Source organism: Lissotriton vulgaris, chromosome 8 (assembly GCF_964263255.1).
Source record: "Lissotriton vulgaris chromosome 8, aLisVul1.2, whole genome shotgun sequence".
Lineage (NCBI taxonomy): Eukaryota > Metazoa > Chordata > Amphibia > Caudata > Salamandridae > Lissotriton > Lissotriton vulgaris.
The window spans coordinates 1,044,267,291-1,044,287,332 of record NC_141696.1 but is presented as its reverse complement, the minus strand read 5'-3'; positions in this window follow the sequence as shown (position 1 = coordinate 1,044,287,332).

Genomic DNA, 20,042 nt, shown 5'->3' with positions numbered 1-20,042 from the left:
GAGCAACTTGCAGCTGTAACAGAAAGTTCTCAGGGCCTTTCCCTCCCTTTAGTTTATAAAAGCGCAATAGAGAAAGTGGGCCAATATTTCATTATACAGGGTAGTAGTGGTAGACAGAACCAGACTCAGGTAAAATCGTGTAACCCCTGGTATACGGCTCACTGTAGGGGCAAAAGGAAGGCGCTAACTACAGCCTTGCTCAAAAAGAATCCTTCACTAGTTAGAGCGGCCAGGGAGGATTATGCTAGGTCATTAGTGCTAGCTAAACGTGAATGGGAAAAACAACATTGGCAGGATCTTAAATTTGCATCCCAGAGGAAGAACTCCTCCCTATTCTAGGATTTAATCAGTAAAGCCAGGAGAGGGGGACCAGAACCCATCACTAATCACATAACTGAACAACAATGGCACTCACATTTTTATGATCTGTATTGTGGCGCAGTTGAGCCATGTACCCCACCTCTAGTACTTGATAGTGATGGTAGAGTACTTATGGTTCTCGAAGACCCCTTTTCCATCACCTAGGTAAAAACAGCTATTAAACATCTGACCCCGGGAAAGGCGGCAGGCCCTGATGGGCTTCCTGGGGATCTCCTCCTAAACGACCCTGCAACCTGACAAACCTCATCTCCCTAATAATGAACCTAATCTCAAGGGGCCACCCAGTTCCGGATTCTTGGAAGGGGGCGGAGGTGGTAACAGTGTACAAAAAGGGGGCAAGAGATGACCCTGCCAACTACAGACCGATCAGTCTGATAGACGTGGTCCAGAAGGTGGTTGGCAGGGTCATTATATCTAGTGTAGGGTCTTGGATAGAAGAGAAAACATCCTTTCCCATTTTCAAGCGGGATTTAGGCAGAAGGTGGGCACGATGGACCAGGTCTTCGGATTCTTTGCTGTTTATTGGAAGGCCGTGACCATCGGGAAGGGCAGCCTGTATTTGGCATTTATAGATCTTAAAATAGCCTTTGATCTAGTGCCACGCTCTAGATTATGAAATGTATTACAAAAGATGGGCCTCCCCATCACCCTTCTTGAATTTATCAAGAAATTCCACGAGGGGAATTATGCAAAGATTAGATGGGGTACTCAGGGCCAGCTGTCAGAGAGGGTGGCCGTGAGGAGAGGAGTCAGCCAGGGATGTGTAATGGCCTCGACTCTGTTCTCCTCTTTGTGAATGGGGTGGTGGACCATCTGAGGGAGGACCCAGCCGACCCCCCATCCCTGGCGGGGGAAACAACACCTAACCTGCTCTTTGCGGACGACACCCTCCTGATCTCTAAAACCCCCTCTGGCCTTCAAAAGCTGTTGGATCGCTTTAGCTCGTTTTGTGAGGATAGAGGTCTTACTATCAACATTACTAAGACGATGCTCATGGCCATCTCATCTTCAAAAAGATTTAAGAATAATGTCTCCCTTATTGGTACCCCATTGGAGTTGGTAGACTCATTCGACTATTTGGGGGTAAGGGTTAATAGTTGGATGAATTGGAAGGACCATATGGCCAAAATGCTTTTAAATCACAAACGAGTTTCAGGGGCGATCCAACGGGAACAGCGAGAGTCTATGAGCAAACCTGTAGCCCCGGCTCTCGCTGTGTATGAAGGTCAAGCACTGCCCTTGGCAGTCTATGGACCCGAGTTGTGGGGGTTCGAGAATACAACCGACCTAGTGAAATCAGAAAATAAGTTCCTGAGAGAATTGGTGTCACTCCCCATCTCTACTCCGGTAAAACCCTTACGACAAGATGTGGGTAGGCGTTCATTGAAAGACATAGTTTGTCTGCGCCCGCTACTCTTCTGGGTACGTCTTAGACGGACCCCAGAACTTTCAAACTATGCAGCTGTTTTGGATGAACTAATCTCACTCAACTTGGGCAACAAGATTAAGTGGCTGAGTAACCTTAGACAGCTGGTTGCAAAACTAGGTTTGAATGAAATATGGGATAGCCAAACACCACCCCCTTAGCAAGTAATGAAGAAACTATATTGGGACTGGGTACAGGAGGAAGACATGTGTAGAGGCAACTGGGGTATCCTAGCAGAGCGGTTCCTAGAGTTCAAACCTGTAAGGAAACTCGAACCGTTCCATGACTTTATACAAATATCCCTGGACAGATCACTCTATTTAAAACTAAGGTTCAGGACCCTCCCTGTGAATGAAATTACTGCATGGTGGAAAAAGTCAAGTTCTCCAGCAAAATCTTGCCCTGGGTGTGCTGACCCTAAGGAGTCTGTGGCTCATCTCCTTTTTGCATGTCCAGCATATAGGGGTGCAAGAAAGACATGGTTAAAAGCAATATGTAAGGAGCTGTCCCTTAGGTGTCATCAGATGGCCTTGCGGGTTTTCTCCACTGATACGTCTTCCCTAGTTATGGTCTCTGGGGTAGCAAAATTCTTGGGCAGTGCCTGGCAGACTCGCCTGCAAAGGATAAAGAAAACCCCCCTATAGATGATTTTATATGGATTTATGGTACACTGCTTTTATGTGATTATGTATTTCTTCTTTTATTGTATATACTATTTTTAAAGTAATATTTAGGTAATTTTAATGCACAGTTGTATGTAAGAATAGATTGGTGTTTTTTTTTACTGTAAAGGATGTGTATACATTTATGATAACATTTTATCGAATAAAGTACATACAACCTTCACAAAAAAAAAGGACAATGGGTTAATAGATTCGTTTATGCCTGCCCCAGCCGTCGCATGGGTATATAACTACATCTACTGCAAAGCATGTCCATACACATCATACAGTACTGACTCACAGCGGGGAGGGGTAAGCATGGGCGAATTTTGCAAATCTGGCGTTTGCGAATTTTGCAAATTTGTGAACTCGCAATCCGCAAAATCCGCGAATTCTCGCGAATTTGCAGATTTTTTTTTTTGTGTTCGCAAGGATTTCTGCCAGGTCGCAAGGATTTCTGACAGTTCGCGAGGGTTTTGTAACAGTTCGCAATCGCGAACTTACATGTCGGCTCGCAACGATCACGATTATGTTGTTTCTACGTTTGGTTCATCATTATAGGTTCCCAGCACCCTCTGTTTCACCCCTGCCACCCTCTGTTTTACCCATGCCACCCTCTGGTACATCAATGCCTTATGCCACCCTCTGGTTCATCATCACTGTAGATTATGGGGGGGAAAAGCAAGCACACCTGCCTGCTTCAACTGACATGAATTAATTTGGGGTTGATTTATTAATGTGTCACTGTTTTAAAATTCCAGTCTGGCACCTGCTTCCTTATCTGTAATTTGCTTTCTGTTGCAGTGCAATTTTTTTTCCAGGACCTTTGTGGCCTACTTGTAGCTATTCTATGAGCCTGCTGTGAGGGTCAGAGCAGGGTCATACAATTGTTGCAAGTAGCAACTGAACTCTGGAGGGGCCCTTGTCAGGAAGCACTACAGGGAACGGTTACTAATGATGAGTTTGAACTTTTGAACCTGCTTTCACTTTTGCAAAACTCGTTTTTCTGCAGAGCAGCATTACAGCAACTTTAATGCCCCACCAAGCTTATATGAGAAAGTTGATTTCTAATCCAAAAGTTATCCAAAGAAAATCAAAAGGCCTCAAATCTAAAAAAAGTGCAGGCAAATGTCAACCTGAGGAGTTATTCTGATAAAAGTAATCATTTTCAGAAGGTCTATGCTGCTTGCTAGTAGATTTCTTGTGCAGAATTGCAATTTTTGTAATTTCGCGAGTGCGAGATTGTTGCTGCCCGCCGCATCTACATGTTCGGAATTGCGAACTTACACCGCAAAGAAAAAAAATCCGCTGCGTGCGAATTTGCGGATTTTGCGGGAAATTCGCGAATCTTGCGGATTGCGAATTTACCAAAAATCCGCAAAATCCGCGAGCGTAACGGATTTTCCGCCCATGCTTAGGGAGGGGGATGGGTTTCTTGTTTTGAATTGGTCTTAAGACTGTATTATTGCAATGTTTAGATTTCATACATGTGAAGATCAAACATCTGTTGCGTCTGCCTGGCTGGAATAATGACAATGATGTTATGCAGATTGGGTAAAACCAATACAATCTTTTTTTTTTTTTTAAGAATTACTGAAAATAGCGTGCTGTCATCTACAATCATGGAAATGGAGGACAAACTGTTACTAGTTGGTATTGAAGTAAATTACCTATTCTATTAATTAACTAAATACAATCTCATTTTTTTCGGAGGCAAGTGATTAAAATGAATATGTCATTATTGTTAAGTCATAAATGGAAGGATAATCAGATCAAGCAAGTGGAATATTAAAGAAACAATGATTCCCATGTGGCAGAATTTAATCGATATGCTGTTTATGTTTATGAATATATAGATTGGTATTTTATTTGCACAGCGCTAGTAATGCTATTCATGAACACATTCATCCCTAACGTGGTGCCTCTAAAATTATAACATGTGTGCACCTTTATTTCAGCTATCATAATAACAGTTGCATTTTCCAATTGGGCATAAAATTATGTGATTGGCTGTTCTTTACAAATGAAGTATTTATTGTAACTACATATGCAAATAACAATATAGACGGCAGTCGGAAGTCGAAGTTGAATGTCTGTGGACCACAGCTGGTGGTCCACAGACATTGGATCAACACCCATGGCTTACTCACAAGGGCTTACTAGACAACGCACTGGACCTATCCGCCCAAGTCAGTGCAGTGGTCTTGTCCTTCTTCAGTACCCTAAGGATAGTGAAGAAAATCTTCAAGTGGCTACCAGGCAACACCAAGAAAGCATACAGCCAATCCCTCATTAACAATAGACCACCCTGTAGGTATGGATACCCAGCCAGCTCACTTTAAAGAATGCAGACAGTACAAACCACAGCGACCAGGCTAATCCTCAACGTCCCACGCTGAGCCCACATAACACCACCAACTTAGGGAACTCCACTGGCTCCTATTACACACGTGTGCACACTTCAAACTCCTCAACGACATCTACAGAGCACTCCAAAACACATCCCTGGCCTATGTGAACAGCCACATCCACTTCAACCAGCAGTATAAACACCTTCACTCTGCCTGTCACTCATTAGCTTGCACCCCATGCATACACAAAAGCAGAGCAGGGGGCCACCCCTTCCCTTATCTGGCTCCCAATGCCTGGAATAATTTCGTTCATCAATCTTCGTTGCTTCCTCTTTTTGAAATAAGCCCTCTAAGGCTGGCTTCACACACCTTCTATGGAGTGCCAGCATACACTCACAGGTGTGCATCATGCTACAAAAACAACATTAGCATAACTTAACAAACCTATGTTGAGGGGCATTGCTTTCAATGCTACGGAAGAACTGGAGAAGTCGCTGGCTGGCTGTGCGAGGGAGGGATTAATAAACAGATAGAATCATCTCTCTGGTTGTTGTCTCTAATGGTAAATGCAATAGGATGTTGAGGGTGTGTGTTGATCTCTGTACTCTGAATAAGAAAATATAGATAGCCTCATACCATCTCCCAAAAATAACTGAAATGTTAGCAATGTTCTGCGTGACTGAGGGGTTCACAAACTAGAGCATGCCTCCACCTACAACCAGGTTGCTCTCGTCCCCAATCTAGGCATTACATGGCTTTTATTTTCCCAGTTGGTAGTTTTTAATTCTGCCAGATGCCCTCAGAGTTTGACTCAGTGGCCACAATTTTTCAAATGATAATGTTGAAAATGTTTAAGGTGGTGAACCATGTTTCAATTTTTCAGGATGATTTGCTGGTGTATGGCACAGAAAGGGAGGACAATGACCAAATGCTGAATCAGGTCTTGGCCATTATGCTAGATCAAGGGGAGGTGCTTAAGAGTGAAAAGTGGACAATTTTGAAAAACATGATTGAAAACATTGGGCATGTAGTTTCAAAAGTGGAGTTGAACCACGACCAGGTCTGATCACAGTTATTCTGGATGCTCCAACATTTCCTGGCAAGAGTGATTCAAAGTCCTTCCTGGGAATTTATGAATGGTATGCCTACTTTATCTAAAACAATGTCACAATTGTTAGACTACTTACCACTATGCTAAAGTAGAGAACACCATTCTTGTGAAATCAGTGTGGTGAAGAGACTTTTGGCTGAGTCAAGTCCCAATTAGTCAGTACACAAACCTTGAAACCTATGACCTCAGCTACAATGTTGCACACTGTTGATATCAACTACATTGGTTATGTGCTGCATACAGAAAAGGAAGGTAAGGAAGATTTCATGGTGGGGTATGCTTCAAGCTTTTTGCAGGACACCAAATTATTCTATTCAGGGATTGAAAAGGAGCTTTGGATTAGGTGGGGGCAATCATTTTGTAGTTATGTTTGGGGAAGTACGTTTTTGATTCAAGTGAATCACAAGCTCCATGTGAACATTAGAAAATGGAGAAAGACAACAGAGTCACATGCCCAGAATTGCCTGTTTCCACATGGTTTTTGCAATTTAATTTTGACATTGTACAAATCCCTGGTGGGAAGAATGCTAGGGCTTGTTGAGGTCTCTGAGTGTGGGTGAACAAATGGACGGAGAAATTGACGATGAGCATGAAAACATATTTATCGCTGACATGGATGTGAAGAGTATTACTGCTTTTTCTGATCAGGACTGGCATACAGCAATGGAGGAGAATAAGGTATTGAAACAATTCCATTTTGTTAGGACTGAGTGACCTAAGGAACAACATGTACAAAGGTGTTTACAGCCATTTGTCAAAGTGGTGGAGGGTATGTTATTTTATGTTATTCAGATTTATAAAGCGCGCAGCTGCCCAAGCAAAAGGGCATCCTGTCGATGCCTATGGAGGACTGGCTTCTGCTGCAGGATGAAAAGTTGCTTCTGACAGTGAGTTTGTCACCTACACTCATGTCCATGAGTCAGAAGGGGAATTTAGGTTTTACTCAGTTACTCAGTTGTTTGGTTAATGATTTCTTCAGCTCTTCTCCAGTCCATTGAATTGAGGTCCTGGGAGAAGTTTGGGATTGATCTAGTCAATCAATCAATCCGGGGTTTATAAAGCATGGCTACTCAGCCATGAGGTCCTAATGGCACTGAGGGTGGGGTTGCTGATCCGTCTGGACATGGAAGTTCAGTTGAAAAGCCATGTCTTGGGATGCTTCCTGAACTGGGTCAGCTAGGGGAAATGCATGAGGTGGAGGGGCAGGGAGTTCTAGGTCTTGGCGGCGACATAGGAGAAGTATCTTCTTCTGGATCTGGTCTTGTGAATCCATGGGACGGTGGCCAGGACAAGCTGGGCAGAGCGAAGTTGTCTGGGAGGTACCTGGAATAAGAGGCAGTGGTTAAGATATGCTGGTCCTTCATCATTGAGAGCTATGTAGGCATGTGTTAGGAGCTTGAAAGTGTTTCTCTTGTTGCCTGGGAGCCAGTGGAGTTGTTGAAGGTGTTAAGTGATGTGGCTGCAGCAGGGCATGTCGAGGACCAGTCTGGAAGCAGCGTTTTGGATGTTCTATTGTTTTTGGAGCTGTTTCAGGGTATTGCTGGCATAGAGTGCATTGCTGTAATCGAGTTTGCTGGTAATGAATGCATAGTTAACCATCTTTCTGGATTCTCCGGGGATCCATCTGAATGTCTTTTGGAGCAGGCGGAACGTGTGGAAACAGCGTTGATCTCGCAGTTCTTTGTGAGGGAGGAGTCCAGTATGATGATGAGATGGTGTGTGTGGTCCTTGAGGTGAGAGGGGTTCCCAGCGTGGCAGGCCATCAGGAGTCATCCTATGCTGAGGGGGTGCCTCCCAGAATGAGAACATAATTTTTCCGAATTGAGCTTGAGGCAGCTCTCTGTCATCTAGGTGGCCACGCCTTCCTCCCGATGGGAAAGATTGTTCTAGAAGCTGTGTGTACACATAGTTGAGGGAGAGGATCAGCTGGGTGTTGTCAGCATGGGGGATGATGTTGAGTCCCAAATTTTTGATGATGGCCACGAGGGGGGCCATGTAGATGTTGAAGAGGGTTTCGGCTCAGGGAGGAGCCCTGGGACATTCTGATGTTGATCTATGTAGGTTCTTGGAGGATTGGAGTTGGTCCTTTTTATGCTCCGTCAGGTCAATCAATCAATCAACCCGAGGTTTGTGAAGCACACTACTCACCCGTTTAATCGTCAAGGCAGAGTCGGAGGTAGGGTCCGTGCAAATACATCTCATCTGAACAGTCAGGGCTTGAGGCTCTTCCTGAATGCTTGCAGTGTGGGTTATTCTTCTGATGCTGAAGGGAAGTTTGTTCCAGGTCTTGGCCACAACGTAGGTGAAGGCTCTTCCTCCCGTTCTGGCTCTGAGGATGCATGGGCTTTCAGCTAGGGCAAGGTCGACGGAGCAGAGGTTTGGATGCATAGAAGTAGATTATTTTGTTGAGGCATTGGGGTCCAGTGTTGTGGAGGGATTTGTAGGTGTGAGCGAGCAGCTTGGCAATTCTGATGCACATTAATCACAATAGACTATTATAGGAAATGAACTATGGTTAATTTCTGAACCGAATTCCAAACCTGTGGTGGAATTTTCTCCATGGGGGTTCCCAGCGAAACATTGTTTCCTATAATGGCATGCAGTATGTGAGTGATATAGTTAGATTTTATTTTTAAGTTGGGTAGGTGTGAAATCTTAACAATTATTTGTATCATCCTAATATGAATAGTTTGGTGGACATCATGATCATGGTATTTTGTGAATGTGTCCAATGTAATTTGGTCAACAAGTGAGATCAGAAAGGTTGATTCTGCGGTTCCACCACAGCACAATGCATTCAACTACTAATATGTTATTCTTTGAACTGTTGAGAGGCAGACAACTGACTGCCAAATTTTGTGCAGCCTAGTTGGCAAAGTGGGTAAAGCAAAGGTTTTTAATCCAGGACCTTGATGACCATGTTAGATCTTGTATCAATGTGAGTGTTCAAAATAAACAGAACCACCTTTTTAACCCCTTGACCGTGGCACAAATTCCGCTGCGGTGCTGGGGAATTAATGAGTAGGCGTGTTTCGGATGGCCCCCAGCCATCTTCCGCACATGTCCACTGTTACCTTGGACGGCCGGGGGGCGTCTGACGCACGCAACGAGATAATCAAACAAGGAGGTTTTGGAGCGTGTTTCAAAAAATGTGTTATGTAAGAAAGGGTCAAAACAAGTTTGGTGACCCTGTTGGGGTCGATAGTGTGGCAATGTCATAACAGGCTTGGCGGGAACAGGTAAGAGCGATGATGCATGGTGGGGCAGGTAGAAGTCAGCAGATGACTGGATAGGTAAAACAAAATTTAAGACAATAATAAAACCACTTAACTTGGCCAAACCACATCACCGACTTGGCAATGTGGCAAGCGCAAGGTACGTGTTTTTATTTTTTTAAATTTAATTTGACCTATCCCGTCATCTGTTGACTTCCCCTAATATCTACACCTGCCTCCGCCATGCCCCACCGCTGTTTCCTGTGCTGGCTGCTCCAGACCATAGGAGTGAATGGGTGACATTCCTAGAATGTGGAGAGCATAGGCAAGCGCAAAATATGAATGGTCCTGGCTAACCAGTTGCAGAGAGAGGAGTGTCTGCCAAGGAGAACAAGATCGTCAACTGTTCACAGAAGCACTGGTGTAAGGATGGCACCCCTCAGGTACAGATAAACTGAGTTGATGGATTATCTCACTTAGCACTGGTGGTTGGGTGAAAAATTCGACGTACCGTGCTTTTTTGCATTCTTTTAAATAGTTTGAGGGGCTGGTTTTGATTGTTTGTTTAAAGAGAAATAGCCATTTGGGGGCAGATGTAAGTGTCCATTTACCGACCGGTAACGGCCGATTTCGGCCGTTACTGACCGGCAAATGGTCATTCCTAATGTAGGGGCCCTATTTTACCGATTCGTTAAATTTACCGAATCGGTAAAATACCGAATCGGTATTTTTACCGATTCGGTAACCTCGAGATGTAGGTGGGACTCTTCTGAGTCCCACAGGCCTTACCGAATCGGTATTTTACCACCCAATCCTCTTGGGTGGTAAAATACCGAATACAGGTGTGCATGCACAACAGTGCAATGTGACACACAAACATGCCCTCAGGGCATGTCTGTGTGCCACATGGCACACAAGTCCGGAATTGGGGTGCCAAAGTGACACCCCCTGCACCCTTGCAACAATCGGAACTTACCGAATCGGTAAATACCGATTCGGTATTCCACATTGATTCCTATGGGCTTCAAGGCCCATAGGAATCAATGGGGGGTACCGATTCGGTGTCCTCTCTTTCTACACTCTTTCATGATTTTCCTTAACATATTTTTTGTAATCTCTGTAGTAAAAATCACATGAACCAGGGAAAGTTGTAACCCCTCTTTTAAGTATCAACTAAAGATGAGCTCCAGTAAGCCACCAGCATGCACACAATGACATGTAAGCTCTTAGGTGGTCTCATGCCACAAACATGTCAAACATTCTCAGGAATCTCAATATAATCACATCACAGACAAAACAACTGAACATTTAGGGCCCCCCATGCTCATCACTATTGTTTAAATACCAAGGGCCCGATGTAGGTAATTCTAATTTACCACTTCTTAAATACGGAATCTTACCGATTCGGTATTTACCGGTTCAGAATTACCTACATTTCCCCCCCTCTAAGTTACCACTTCTTAAAAACCGAATCGGTATGATTCCGTATTTAGGAAGTGGTAAATTAGAATTACCTACATCGGGCCCTTGGTATTTAAACAATAGTGATGAGCATGGGGTGCCCTAAATGTTCAGTTGTTTTGTCTGTGATGTGATTATATTGAGATTCCTGAGAATGTTTGACATGTTTGTGGCATGAGACCACCTAAGAGCTTACATGTCATTGTGTGCATGCTGGTGGCTTACTGGAGCTCATCTTTAGTTGATACTTAAAAGAGGGGTTACAACTTTCCCTGGTTCATGTGATTTTTACTACAGAGATTACAAAAAATATGTTAAGGAAAATCATGAAAGAGTGTAGAAAGAGAGGACAGAGGGACCTAGAGAGGGACAGATGGCAAAAAGCATCATTAAGAAGAAGTGAGAGTGAGGTGAGATATAAAAGGGCAGAAAAAGATTGAGTCACAGGGGAGGTTGAGCATAAGTGTGTCAATCAATCAATCAAGAACTTGTGAAGTGCAGCTTATTACCACAGTGGCTATCCAGGAGCTGGGAATTTGACAGCCGATAGTCAGTTTCTTCCTGAAGTCAGAGAGGGTGGGTACGGTTCGTAGGTGGAGGAGGAGATTGTTCCAGGATTTGGTGGCACAGAAGGACAAGGGATTTTACATGCTGTATTCAAAGGCGATTGGGCATTAAACATGCATTTGAAAATTGAAATCACCTTGGTTTGAATATATCTACAAACGAACAATAAACTGTTTTAAATATGGAACAAAAAAATGGACTGTGGATTAGTTGGTTTATGAGCAAGGTTACCAACCTGTACAACGTGATGCATCCTGGTACTGATAGTACTTTACTTATCAGTATTCCGTTTTGACAGAAGGAGAAGGCACAACCTCCCCAGCAGCTTTCACAAATGAGTGGGATGTGTGCGAGGGAGAACAAAGTTGAGCTGACTACTCTGTCAGGTTGGGTCAAAGTTAGGCGGTGCCTGATATGGTTTGGGAGGGCTTGTCCATTTGGGAACGTCTAGGATGTGTCTGAATGCGGTGTTCTGTATAGTTTTGAGGCACTTGGAGTTGTGTGGCGGTTCTGGTGTAAAGTGTGTTTCAGAAGTTGAATCAGCTGTACTGGTATTGTCCCATGGTGAGTACAGGTATTGTCCCATGGTGAGTTGTTGTTTCCAAAGATGAGCACTCCCATCTTGTCTGTGTTCAGCTTTAGGCAGTGAAATCTCATCCAATGAGCAATGCTGGTCAAAGCATTGCTGAAATAGGATCTGGTGGTGGCATGTTCATCGGTGAGGGAGAGGATGAGCTGAGTGGTTCACACTACTGTAGCATGTTGAAATCTGTTCCTAGAGGTTAGGTCCAATCTTCAAATAAATGTTGGAGATTCTTGTACTCTTGCTAAGCACAGACAGCAGACTTCATTGATTGCAATTGCTAAAGCACTTGCATTGTTTTTGGATTTACATATTAGCATGCCATAAGGACCATCCAGCAGATCATTTACATTAACTTCTGAGTCAGTCTTTACTTTCATACATGAATGATGTCCTTAGCAAAACCAGGTTTCCAATTTTGCTATGTGATGGACCAGCACATTTGGAAGAGAAGACAACTACTCACTGGAGAGATGTATGTGCAACTCTTGTGACAGAGAGGCCTGCATCAGTGCCTACCATAGTGATCATCATGAACTTTAGCTGATTGGCTACATCAGCATGGAAGGGGTTTGCTGCTGCAGTGTGAGTAGGGATGTAGCGGCAGGTGGGTGTAACACTCCCAAATAAGTGCATTCTGGCATGGTAGTTGGTTCTGGGGGCCATGAGTCAGGTCTCCAATATCTATGTCTGTTTTCCTCATAGTGCCCCAGCACTAATAGACAAAACAGTGACCTTTGATGTAAAACAGGAGAGAAATACAGGGATAAGCAGCTGGTGGCTGAATATCAAAATGTGAAATTCGATAACCTGGAATAAATACCGGCTTCTCTGCTTGTCCAAATTGTATGATCGTAGGCAAGCATTTTATTCCAAAGAGAGCAATTTTAAAATTCTTGAGCTCAGGATGTGCACTGTACAAACACTGATTGCGTGTGTTGTAAAAGAACATAACACACAGGGTTCTGTAATCCCAATACAAACAGCAGACTCTATTGAAGCACCCAGTGGCCCATTATAAAGACAAAACATCGGAACTCAACTATCATGCGTGATTACAGTCAGGCTCTGATGTCACAAAGCCTGCTGCAAGAGCAAACAGCAGAAGTGACAGGCAGCTCAGGCCATAGAGCATAATTGAAACAGCTGTTTAAAACGACAAAAACAGAATGTTGCTTATCTTTCTTCTACTCTATTTACAATGACACGCAGAGAGAATATGTTTATATATGCACTCCTTAAAAGGAGAACGGCTAGAATCTTAATTTTTTACACATTCCGAGCTAAACGTGACTGGGGGAACTACCTTGCCCAGGTGTGACAGGCAGGGGCGTAGCTTCATGTTTAGGGTGTGACACCCTCAAATGCATTCTTAGCCTGGTAGTTGGTTTGGACTGGGAACCCAGGGCCATTTAACTTGTTCTTTATTTGGAGCAGAAGCGTACAATTAAATGGAGAATAGTTTACATATGAAACAGTAAACCTCACCCAAAGAGTAACTCCTTGAAAGAGTGCAAATGTAGTGCTTTTTGGAATGCACAGACATTAGCAGTAGTAGAAACCTGCACCAGTCTCAGGCTTTCATGCATACTACTGGCAAAGAAAAGGTGTTTGGACGAATGCTTGCACATAGTTTAACCAGTGCAAATTGCTTGGTATAGCATTCCAAATATTTATCTTTCACCCACGGTTCCACTCTAGACAGAGGCCCACCTAAGCTATGCCCCTGAGCGTGAGACTGGACTTGGACTTGCAGTACTGAAATCAGTTACGTGCTGTGATAGACTCAGATGAACAACCCGGACGGATAAAGGAAGGATGAAGTTCAAAGTGGTTCATCACAGTCTGTGTGCACCTTAACCACTTCACCCTTTAAGCCTATCACACTATCACAGTCATCCCCTGTAAGAAACACTGCAGCATGAAAGCAACGGAGCAACAGTTGTAGCAGACCAATGTTATCTCTGTGTTTCACTGCCACTGCACCACCTACACTAGTGACAATTGTGGGGGCAAATTTGTGACTGATTCTTTCGGAAACAGAATCAAAAAGGGGTCAAGGACCAGGCGAGGAAACACTTAATTTATATATTTCATATATTTGATACAAAAGATGTAATTGTTGCAGTACTTCCATTTCATAAGTAGCGGTTTAAACGTAATAAGAGAATGCAGTCAATTGGTACCTGCTGACAAATCAACCACATTTAATATAAGGAAGATGGTGGTGCCCCATGAGCAATGAGAACAGGATAGCAGAAGGAGCGCCACAAATATGCAATTCGAAAATATTTCACTTCACACCCTTTCTTTAGATGTAGTGTCCAATTAAACAAAATGCATGATGAGCAACGAATGGAACTAAGAAAAAAAAATTCTTACACTGTAACTGATTCAGTCTGGTATTTTTGTTCTTCCCAATTCTCATCAGCTACTGGTTGGATGGTTTTGAATTAAATGTTTTATCTCCTCTTTCCATATGCATCTCATTATTATCGTTATTGGGCCTTTTCTTATTTTGGTCTGCATTGTTATTATTAGATTGTATTCACTTCAGTGCGTTTTATGTAGGAGCATGTAATTGTTTCAGAAATAGACTATGGAGTCTCCCTCACATACCACGCATAGGAAATTGGCTACATTAATGTTTATTTTGAGTCGCAATTTATGCAAACTTGTGCAACCTTTTCAAGGTGGCTGAGAGTGAGATTAGAGCGAGCTGTTCTCATGGCTGACATTTTAACTCAAAAATGAAGCTACAGATAAGCAACTGTGACCAGGCACAATGGTACATGTATGTATTACAAATCTGCACAATAATTATATTACATCGTTATCACCTGCAGATGTGTAATCAAGAAAGTAGCTTGCAGGGGCAAAAGAATATGCACTTGACATTTGTGATTTTTTTTCCTCAAGATGATTTGAAGGATCGCGACTGATTCCTTGAATCATTATTATTAAATATAACAAAAAGTAGGAATGTGGAGTGCATGATTAGATTAGAAAAGTCCCCAAAAGTCAATAGCCGGCTTTTGTTTCCACTTGCTTCCTCTGCAATATAAACATAATTCTGAACTCTCGATCGAGGTTACACCGAAAAACACGTCAACTTTTCTGAAATCGAGTACATCTCAAAGAATTGTAATTAGTGCAAGTGTGAACATTCTTCTTCAGGAAATGATTGAACTTTCTCCTAGTAATTTTTGTGAAATCCTTTCTTTTTGTTCCCACATTCGAGAAACACATTAAACAATGCTTGTATTTTATAAATGATGCTAGATGCTATAAGATTTTAGTTTTTTTTACCTTCTATTCAAATTTCAATGAAAATAGTTGCCAAATTAAAGATATCGGGTGCGATCCACAAACTGCATTTTATAGTATGTAAAGTAGTACTACTTTGCTACGACAAAAAACTATTCACAAAGCTATCAGTGTAAATCTCAACGTCCATGTCTCTGATTTTTTTCTATGGGGAGATCCTCACATTTGTAAGTTTACTACTTAGGTGTCTATTACGAGTCTGGTGGTCCATGGACCACCAGACTCGGGGGCGGTGGCAGTCTCCAGACCACCCTATTACGATTAGGGCAGTTGGACCGCCTTAGTCCAGCAGCAGCTGGGAGGGAATCTCTGTTCCCTGGCAGTGGTGCGTTTGTTAGGAGGCATCAATATGCTTGGTGGGAAAGCCATAGTCCCACCAAGCATATTAGAAGTTTCCTCTCCTCCATGGTTTTCCTGGTGGTTCCTCCTCCATGAAAACCATGGCATAGTGAAAACAAAGGGGGCCTTCGAGAACCCCCTTTTTCCTGATGCCATTGTGGATGCACACAGGAGGGCACAACATGTGCCACTCTATGTGCATACACACCAGTTCCTTCACAGCATAGACTTTACAGTCCATTCCGTGCAGGACCTGGAGGAGAGGAGGGAAAATGAACATGCTTACAACTAAATGAGATAGTTTAAGGAGGAACAAGGAACGGGGTTCAGCAGTTCTAATTGGGGCGAGGGGTTGGAGAGTGACAGATACACATACCAACAAAGACCTTGATATTCACAGCCTGCACTTCTAAAGTTACTAAAGGCATAAATAACCCAAACATGGAGTAAATGTAATCCAGCTTAGACCTGAAGTATGTCCAGCACAACACATGGCCAACCACTTGTACTGCAACACCCACCTATAGGATATAATGGAGGAAGGGACTTAAAATAGAACCCCACTGGAAATCCTGTTAACATTTATTAAGTTTTTATGATGTTTAAAAGGTATATATTAATGTAATTTAATGCAAAAAAATAACCTTCTTAATATAAAAATAAATGTAACTTTATTTTGAAAATCAAATCAAATTAATTTAACTAAAATCGATACTTAACTTGGGGTAATTTTGAAAAGTATAATACATAAATATTAACATTTTAGTTTATGTTCAATTATTTAACTAAACCTTTAGAGCAATAATTTAATACATTTAAATTAATGAATTATTTATTTTAAAATTAAGCGGAAGCTTATTCGTTTTTCTACGATTAAAGTAAAGATATAACATTCATTTACATTAATATCTAAAATAAAATTTGTTTTATTAACCTACCCATTACACAGAGATTTTCCTATGGTAATATATAGGGAAAATGTGAAAAGCTGATTAAAGTTGACCCAAATTAGAAAAACTATTTTTTATATTTAATAATAATGTAAATAATTGTATTTATTTTAAATGTCAAACAAAATGAATAAAATGTTAAAAAAACATTAACCTAATTTTGAATTAAATATATAATTAATTAAATATAGTAAATTGAATACGCCTTATTTTTTAAAGAATTGATAGGAAAATCCCACCTAAGGTAAAATGTTTATATTTATTTATTATGTATTAAATGGTATGTAATACTAAATAGGAAAATAGTAGACCTGTTATTTCCTGTGATCCAGAGGTGCCTTCCTTGGAGTATTACTTTTGGAGTGGATCAATAGTACATACCTAGTGCCCTTAAAATATGTAAAGGCAAACAGAGCTACCCATATTGAGCACTGGTTCTCAGAGGAATTCAAGCTTTTAAAAAGGCGATGCAGCTGGCAAGAACGGCTGTGGAGACAAACGTATGCCACCACGAGAAAAAAAAATTCATAGGGAGTTGATCGTAGAGCTTAAATAATTGATTCACATGCCAAAAACCACCTATCTCTCAGATAAAATGAATTCTGCAAATAACAGCACTACATCATTGTTTGCCACATTTCAGAAACTAAGCAGAATACTGGAGACTAGTAACTGTGCCATCGATCAAACCTTCTGTAACACTCTAGCTACTTTTTTCGGTGAAAAAGTATGTAGCATTTATGACGTATTTGCCTTAAGTCACTCGCAGGAAAGGTGTAGCTCTTTTGTTGAGAGTAGAGGGGTATTGGCTAGTGTAACAGACCAAAATGACCCATTAGTAGCAAACTCTGCTAGGCTGTCAAATTTTTCATCCCTCTCTTATGACTAGGTTCTCAAACTTCTTAATACAACCAAAGCTGGTTCCCCAGTGGATCCTTTTCACCCTAGAATAGCTCATGTAGCGCTGAATCCTATTGCACAGCAACTCACTGAAATATTTTATCTCATCATGAAAACAGGAATATTTCTAATACTTTGTGAATAGGCTTTCAGTCTGCCCCTGATAACCAAGTCCAACTTGGACTCTGTGAAGCCCAATAACGACTGCCTGAATTCCCAGTTGTCCTTGCCCACAAAATGTTTTTAAAAATTCATGAATCAAGAACTGACTACCTTTATCTGCACCATTCATATTTTGGATCCTATGCAGTACGGGTTCAGGAGTGAGCACAGAATAGAGCTCTCAGATTACAGCGATGGAGGAGGTCAGACATGTGGTCGACAATGGAGGGAATGCCGCTCTGATTTTGATGGACCTCTTGGTGGCTTTCGATATGGTGGACCATGGCTTATTGATAAGTCAGCTCCCAGAAATTAGCATAGGTGGTGTAGCTCTTTCTCCTTTAAAATCGTTTTTAACTGAGAGTGAGCAAATTGTGGAACTAGACAGTTATGCATTGCATACTTTCAACTCCCATGTGGGTTTCCACAGGGCTATTTATTGAGCACCTCTCTCTTTAATATATGCATCACTCCTCTGGCCAGGCTCATAAAATCATTTGGTGTCATACGCCTATGACACAAAGATTATTGTTACTGTCACAAACAATATTGAGGATACAGCTTTTAGTTTCATAGTTGCATGCAACAGGTAAAATAGTGGATAATGAAGAATTGACTGAAATTAAATGCAAATTAAATTGAAGTATTGCTCTTTGGCGGTACTTCCTCCTTTTGGTCTCCTGATTGGTGGCCTAAGGTACTCGGCTCGCTCCCTATTCCAGTTACAAAGGCAAAATAACTGGTAGTTATCTGAGATACGACCTTGTGTTTAAAATACCAGGTAAAGGCCAGCACCTCTACCACCTTTTTTACACAAAAAAAGTTAAGAGAAATCTTTTCTTATCTAGCTCTGGATCTTTAAAAAATGGTTGTCTCTGCGATCATCCTATCTATGTTAGACTACTGTAATTCCCTCTTTGTTGGTCTACAGAAGGGTCTTCTTAACAAACTACAGGTTCTCCAGAACAAAGCTGCTCACTTATTACTAGGTATCCCCAGACATTCTTCAGCTAAACAAGGTCTTAAATCCCTCCACTGATTTTCTGTGGAGAAGATTGATTTTAACCACATCAGTGCTAAGGCAATTCCCCTTGAGTGCTGTTACTCCAGATTTCCCATTGTCATGACGAGCTCAGCTCGTCTTGAGCACACGACCAGTGTACTGCATGACGAGCTGAGCTCGTCATGAGCAGCGAAGGGGTTAAGGCCCTTGGTATTGCTTTTAAGGCCCTCCACAATCACGGACTGGAATACCTAAAGGACCAGTTCATTTTATATGCTCTACAAAGATCTCTCCGGTCATCGTCTTCAAAGCTGGTGAAGGTTCCTAGATTCTGGCTTTCAAGCTGGGGGGGGCAAGCGTTTTGTCACTGTCACCACTAGATTATCAAACTGTCTTTCCACCAATCTCAAGAACCCCTCTGGCTTTCTTTCTTTTAGGTAGGGCCTACCTAACTATTATAAGAAGCACAGATCATTACACACTCTTTTTGGCGCGCTAACCAGAGAACCCTAACTACAACTTGCCACTCTACCATGCCCTGTTTTTGTACAAATAATGCTACTCCACTGTGCAACACTACACTATACAAGATTCTTTCAAGAACTCCTCGACTTGCTTTCGTTTAGGTAGGGCCTCAAGATGTGGTTCTTCACCTGTTAGTCCATCTTTCCGTAAATGCAAAGGTTTGAGTATTGCTAAGATCACTTCAGGTTTCTTTCAGCATCTAGAAGCCTTCAGGTATTAGGTTGCACTCTATAAATAAAAGAAATAAATAAATAAATACTGCAGTCCTCTTCACTATACTCCACTCTATTCCACTCTACTCCACTTCATCCCAAGTCACTGTACCATACTCCACTCTATGTCGCTCCACTATCCAACACTCTACTCCATTGTATGCAACTCCACTCTGCAACACTGTACTACTCTCTATGACACTCTACTCCACTTGATGCCCATCCACTCTAGGCCACTGTACTACATTGTATGATACTCCAGGACAGTTCGCCCAATTTCTCTCTACAATAAGCCACTAAACTATATAACACAGCACTACACTCTACAATACTCCTCCACGGTGCTCTATGACACACCACTTGTTGATACTCTACTCTACTTTACTTTACTTCACTCTACCCCACTCTATTCTATGACAGTCTACTACACCCTGTAATACTGTTTGACATGCTAGTCCACTGTACAACTGGCTGCTCCAGTGTACGATCCTTGACTCTGCTATATGAGACACTACACTATAAAAGATTCTCTGCCACTCTACTGCAACAACACTGCACTCAACAACACTGAAATGCCACCACACTCCGCTATATGAGACACCATGATACTACATTAAATACCATTCCGCTGTACTGTTCAGCACTCCACATAACAAATCTACTCTCGTGACACTGGACTCTACGATTTGAAATACTTTTATTAAACATTTAAAAAAACATTCAAGTTCAATGAAAACAAAACACAGGTTAAAGCTTAGGTATAGTTAGCAAAACCTTTTCCCTTTACAAACTAATTTTAATCTACACAAAATTTACAAATTCTACAGTTACAGTTGAAACTTTCATTTGCAATTTATCTGCCACCTT